Genomic DNA, 7,113 nt, shown 5'->3' on the forward strand with positions numbered 1-7,113 from the left:
ACATCCCCTTCTGGAGTCGTGTGGAGGTTCATTTATCTAATGCCATTCTCGTAGGCGCCAGACTCCGTTTTTGACAGGTCCATCTTTTTATAATTTTACACAGGATTTAGTGATTTCCTATCTGCCAATGTTATTTCCACTGTCTCTACGGGGGGTAATTTGACTTAGCGGATTTAGAGCCAAGTTTTCTTAATTAACTATGTAACCTACTTTGCCATGTGTACAGTCAGTCCTTTGGCTCTCAGATCAGTTCAAGGAACACATTACTCTTACTCGTTGGCACTACAAGGTCAGCTGCTTCAGTGGAGATGACAACATGAAGACCATTGGGCTCTTGCTCATCTTGTGTGCCCAACAGCCACACCAGCTTCATGTCACTTTTTTCTTTCAACTAACTGTGCTCCCTCAGTATAATTATTGTCATTGCTGTGCCCTCCCCCATCAGTGGTCCTCTGTTAAGAAAGTAGAAGCACCACTGTCACAGACCGGCCAAGCATGCATTATAGAGTCTGTGTTTTCCCAACTGGAAGACACCATTCAGATAGGCAATCAATTCCAATCCCCTAACCATACAACCCCTACACCACCATCACCACCACTACCACCATTACCACCACCGAATACAATGAGGGCAGTCTGTGCTTTACTAAAAATAATCTATAAGCAAATAGCTCTCTTTCTGCATGTGAGAATGTGTGAAAGGGCCCACTAATCAAGTTATAAAAGAGTTGGAAAACAAGTGCAGAGGAAATAGAAGGCAGACCTCATAAAAGACCTTTGTGTGGCGCTCTGTTTCCCTTCTATCCTCTGAGTGTATCATAGCTGACATTTCCACTCTCATTAGTGGGATTCCATGAATGGGACCTCAAGGACGCGGTCGCTCAATGAGGGGGGAAGGATGGCAGGCTCTTTCCCCTGCATGTTTTATCTCATACCAACCCCCAGCCACATTCCACTCTAATGGACCTGAAAGTTCTGTCCTGGTCTGTCCTTGTCTGCTCTGTTCTGTTCCCAACCCCAGCCCCAACCAACCAGGCCTCTGGGTTCCGGGTTCCATGTCTCGGTCACATTGTTTCCTTCAAATGGTTAAAAATCCCCAAGAAAAGTTCCTGTCTTTTCCCACTGGCATTCGAGGGCTAATTTCCAGATTAGGAACAGGAAATGTATTTAATCCCTCCCGGCTTCATTCAATTCAAGAGGGTCTTGTTCTTCATGCTTAAACGCTTGCTAACCAAAGCTTTATTTGAAAAGGTCAATAGTAAAGGACAACCAATCGAACATTATTAGGTCCCAAAAATATAATGGATGACATAAAAAAAAAGGTTTGACTTACCATAATATTTGATGGTCTGTTGTTTTTTCGGTCGGTGATAAGTGAGAGCCTACCCTGATTAACACAGATGGCTATAAAAGTAGTGACCGTGTATAAGCTTTCTAAAAAATGAGAACTCTAGAAAAAATACAAGAAGCAGAATTTCATTTAAATATTATGGTTATTTAAATATTATTCCAAGAGCAGCTTGGACACACGTGGCGTGAGGGAAGAGAAAAAAAACTCCCTCCATTTCCATTATAGATTGCTGGGAATGGGATGAGCAGAGGGCCGAGGTGCTTGTGTGGCCTTATGCCATGTGCCATTTAATTTTCTCCCCTGTGCTCATTCTTTATAATCTTGGCTTGGCCCGCGCTAGAACCCAGTCCCCAAGTATCCAAAAACACAGGGCCTGGCTGGCTCCAGTTCTCTTTAGTCATCACTTTTAAAGGCCCAGTCTCAACTGGGAAATCATCTCTGATTGTGTGGCAGAGAGATGGAGAGTGATATACACTGAGTACAAAACATTAACAACACCTGCTCTTTCCATGACATAGACTGACCAGGTGAAAGCTCTGATCCCTTATTGATGTCACTTGTTAAATCCACTTCCATCAGTGTAGATGAATGGGAGGAGACAGGTTTAAGAAGGATTTTCAAGCCTTGAGACAACTGAGACATGAATTGTGTGTGTGCCATTCAGAGGGTGAATGGGCAAGACAACATTTTTAAGTGCCTTTGAATGGGGTATGGTAGTACAGTAGGTGCCAGGCGCACTGGTTTGTGTCAAGAACTGCAACGCTGCTGGGTTTTTCACACTCAACAGTTTCCCGTGTGTATCAAGAACGGTCCACCACCCAAAGGACATCTAGACAACTTGACACAACCGTAGGAAGCATAGCGTCAACATGGGCCAGCATCCATGAGGAACGCTTTTGACAACTTGTAGAGTCCATGCCCCGATAAATTGAGGCTGTTCTGAGGGCTAAATGGAGGGGTGCAACACAGTATATACAGTATATATTATAAGAGGAAAAGGCAGAGAGTTTGTCCAGTGAAAACATGGTTGTTCTGTGTTGGAACAGGTTGGTGTCCCCAGACATGTAGTGATCTGGTAGACGAGACTGTTTGTAGTGAACCCCTGATACTGCTGTACGGTACCAATCACTCTATTCATTCATTCATTCATTACTAGACTGAATTAGTCAACCTCCCTCTCAGATACTCCTCTCTATTTATAAAACTGTTTTTATGAATCACTGTGAACAACTCAACTTTACTAAACACAATAAAAGCAGGAACATGGTCAGATCTGATTTGTTGAAATGAAATAATCAACCACTCAGGATAAGGATAAAAATACATTTGTAGCATAATTTAGTGAAATGTATACCTGAATCCTTTTATATGCTTTTTACTGGGTTTGCAATGTAGCCATAATCTATTTTTGTGTAGTGTATGATATAATACATATTGCTTGAATATGATCATGGTTTATGTTTATTCAACAGCACAATAGGTGTTGGTAAATGTTGTTGTGATGACTTTATAGGTTATCTCAGACTCCTATGAGATGGATGGCCATCTTTGTTTTATTGACTTTTGTACATTTTGAACTGTAAAACATTGGGACAAAGATGTATTTCAGAGCTCTGTACAGTGTTACTGCGGGGTTTGTATCCTGGGCCCAGTTTGGCACAGTTGTGATGACTTTTTGGAGTAAGGGACTAGCCGGTTCCCATTCATTCAGTTTGTATGCAGCACCAGAAGGCAAGTAGCGCTGGGGTCTGAGTATGATCTGTTGACTACAAAGATTCCTGTCACACGCTACACAAGGCCCCTGACTAGCTGATTTCGCCGAGCCCTCAGTTCTATGTCAACATGAGGACAACTGTGGAGGGAAGCTTTCACTTCTTCTTTTGTTTATGCATGATTACACTCACACATTTTAATGAGTCCATTTAAGAATGTTAAGAAATGTTTCATTGGGTAAAGCATTTGCTATCCATGATCAGGTTTTCAAGTGGGAACAATGATACAATATTTAAGAACTCAGACGTTTTCTTGTTATGTTGAGAAACCATTTTGTGTATCACAATCCTTACACAAAAGGTTTCAACCCCTCTGGACAACTGTACTATAACCAGTAAGTCAAAAGATGGTGTTTGTTGTTGCAGCTGAACAAAAAAAGTGGTTCTAAGTGATTGGCTGATTCTTGTGTCCCATGCAGGACAATCGTCCAGTCAAAAAGAGAACACAGTCGGCCTGTGTGGGCTCTAGTAGTGAAGATCCTACTCTTTTCACCCTTGCCTGGCTGCCCGCTGCATGGACCCACCGCACTCAGAAGAATGTGTCCAGTCATCTCGCCACTGAAAAGGCCACATGTGCAACTATCAAGGTTCCTTAATACAGTCGGAATAAATGCCACTATTATGCAAACATATTGCTGCTTTATGGACTACTGGCTGAACTGTACAGTACACTGTCTCGCTTATGTTGATGGAATAATGTGTTGATTTTTACAAATGTATATCTCGAATTGTGTTATGGTTCTTAAAGATCCACTTCAGCCATTTCTATCTCAGTATCAAATCATTCCTGAGTAACAATTAAGTACCTTACTGTGATTTGTTTTCAATTAAAATGGTCAAAAAGAAACAAAAATGTGTTCTTCGCAAAGAGATATTTCTCAAGCAAGAATTTTGTTCAGACTGTCTGGGAGTGGTCTGGGTGGGGAGGGAAAAGTGAAAACTAGCTGTTATTGGCAGTGAGGTTTGGAACTCTCTTTCTTACTTCAAACAGCTTACACTAAAAGGGGTATTATCATAATTGTCACAATTTCACAGTATTATTCCAATCTCAGTGTGGAAATATAAATAAAATAAAATAAAATGTATTTGTCACATACACATGGTTAGCAGATGTTAATGCGAGTGTTGCGAAATGCTTGTGCTTCTAGTTCCGACAATGCAGTAATAACCAACGAGTAATCTAATCTAACTACAATTCCAAAACTACTACCTTATATACACAAGTGTAAAGGGATAAAGAATATGTACATAAAGATATATGAATGAGTGATGGTACAGAACGGCATAGGCAAGATGCAGTAGATGGTATCGAGTACAGTATATGAGATGAGTAATGTAGGGTATGTAAACAAAGTGGCATAGTTTAAAGTGGCTAGTGATATTATTAAAGTGGCTGGAGTTGAGTCAGTGTGTTGGCAGCAGCCACTCAATGTTAGTGGTGGCTGTTTAACAGTCTAAAACACAGGACAATCATGTTTTTGACTGCTCTGGGCCTTTAACAATTAAGTTAAATTGGTGTTATTTTGACACAATTCACTCTTAATGTATCTGTTGTATCTAATATCACCTTTAAAAACAGTTGTAATTTCAAACTGGTCGTGTAAAACTATAACTAACCCAGTGACTTTCTAACATACTCTGAGCTTTTGCATATCCATCTCCTTTGTTGTCCTCTGTGAAAGTTATGCGTGTACTTACTACTTATTGGTAGGCTAGTATTTCTAATAATTTTATAGTATGTTCTGGTTAATGTATGTGTGTGGAGGAGGGCCCAGAAATGGCAGGCAAAGCTACTGGGCTGATGATGATTTAAGTGTTACACCCTCTTGTTGATTCTTACCTAAATGAAAAGTGCTGTGAATGGATCCCCTAAAAAATAGAATTGGCCTGTTGTAGTTTTGGCTGGGGGCTGTCTGTAGGAGGGTAGGGAGCACAGAGGGAGCACAGAAGGAGCACAGAGGGCCTGGTGCTGCTGGGAGAGAGAGGGGAGCAGTTTGTGGTTCTGAGGCCAGTGGGTCCAGGGACCCTACTGGGGAACCATACACCTGGCTGTCTGTTCTCAACTCATTTGTATAATGCTGGATCATGGATGAAATTGAGTGTTCGGGAGTGGGATTGAAGTTTTAATTCTGGCTCTGTGCTTTGGGGCAGCTGTTCTGCCTTTCCCCTTCCAATCAATTAGGGCAGAGACAGCAGAGCCATGTTGGAGCAAAGGCCTGCTTTAGCTGTGGCTGGCTGTCATCTAGCTACCTGGGAGAAGTACTGCTGCCACCATGCTGAATAGGAATAAAACAAAGGAGTTTACCGTCCAGTTGAGCTAGCTACTGTTTGTCCTCTAATCAATAAATATGTTGTGATTATATGCTCGAGTGGACAGAGGACGAATGTCAATGAAACGAGGCAAAGCAGCCAAGTCTTGAGAAATGATAGGATGTGATTGCACTGTGCAACAATAATATTGGAATAGGCGTTTTTCAATTAGCAGTATCTGTAGCCTGCAGCTAAAGGATCAGATGTTTTTACAACATGCCACTGTTCCACCAGGCATCTGTCAGGTGGAAATGTAAATGCCTACAACAGCCGAGCGATTGGCTTCACATGCAAGAAGACTGACACGCTGCAGAGAGGAAAAGAAGCATGCAGACTAGACCGCACAAAGCAATCCTGATGGGTGGTCTGAGTGTATGCCCAAGCAAGCCCCACGGGAACCAAACCCACTCTTCTGACTCACTCTGTACTCTGTACTCTCATTCCAACTCTGCACCTCAGCCAGGTATGGATGTGGGAATGGGGAGTGGAGTCACCTCCGGCTCACACACTTTGCACAGATGAAATAGGAGTATTTAGGTGCATGTCGTTCATGCTTAATGCCTCCAATATGCACCAGTCCAACAGATTCAGGCCAACGGATGAGTCACAAAGCCTTTGATGCCGCCAGTGTCACAACCACCGCATGGTAATACCCCTCTTTGTTTTGTAAGTGCTGCCCTGGTCAGAACTGGCTGTGTGTGTGCCCGGTTTGTGACTATGTTTGACCTCTCTTTGGGCCGTGGCTAATGCAGAGTTTGGGCTCCTGAATGGGGCCGGGGTCAGTGCCCAGTGACACATGACCTGCCACGGTTAATTCCAGCAGAACAATAGGCCCGACCCCAGTCCACATCTCATCCCATTACACCTCCATGCCAAATAAATTGTTTGTTTTTGTGGGCTGCTCTCTCCTGACCTTTCAGCCCACTTGTTTTAATAACGTTCAGTTTAAACCTGGAAACACAGGATTCACTCTGCGCTGAACACAGATGGGCCTTCGATTGGTTCTCTCAAGGGTCTTCCTTAGTGTCATGATGCTGACCATCTCCTGGGCTGGACTTGACACCCCCAGAGAAAACGCTTCCTGCTTGGGTTCTTCTCAGAGGATATTCAAGTGTGAGTGAGGAGGTATATCCACTTACTGTGTGGTTCCTGTTTGCTGATGTACACAGTAAATACTTGAGAGAGATATCTGTGAATGATATGGCTAATCAATAAGCCTAAATGGCCACACATACCCACTCTAGTTGGCAGTGATGAATGACTGGTAGGCAGTGGAACATGTGTGTTTTAAATAAAGGGGGATGAATATCCATGGCTGAAAGCTGGCCTGGGAGCTTTGAGAAAAAGTAGAGCGAGAGAGGGCAGCTAATGTGACAGAGACCGTTTCATCACCTGAGGGTTGCAGTGATACAACATGAACAATATACGATAACACACACCATACTGGAGGATAGAGTTACCCCACAATGTTCTGTATTTAGATCAATTATGACCAGAAATTGTGTTATCATTTACACGGTTGAGGCTAGCCTTATTCAGATATTTACAGAGGCCATCTGTAGATCTCTAAACCTACAGTGGCAAATGGTGTGTGTAGGGGGGTATTCTCTGTCCTGGAGGGCTGGAACAAAAACCAGCAATTACCTTCCCCTGCTCTGATTGTGAACTCCCTACCCCAGT

Source organism: Oncorhynchus kisutch, linkage group LG13, assembly GCF_002021735.2.
Source record: "Oncorhynchus kisutch isolate 150728-3 linkage group LG13, Okis_V2, whole genome shotgun sequence".
Classification (NCBI taxonomy): domain Eukaryota; kingdom Metazoa; phylum Chordata; class Actinopteri; order Salmoniformes; family Salmonidae; genus Oncorhynchus; species Oncorhynchus kisutch.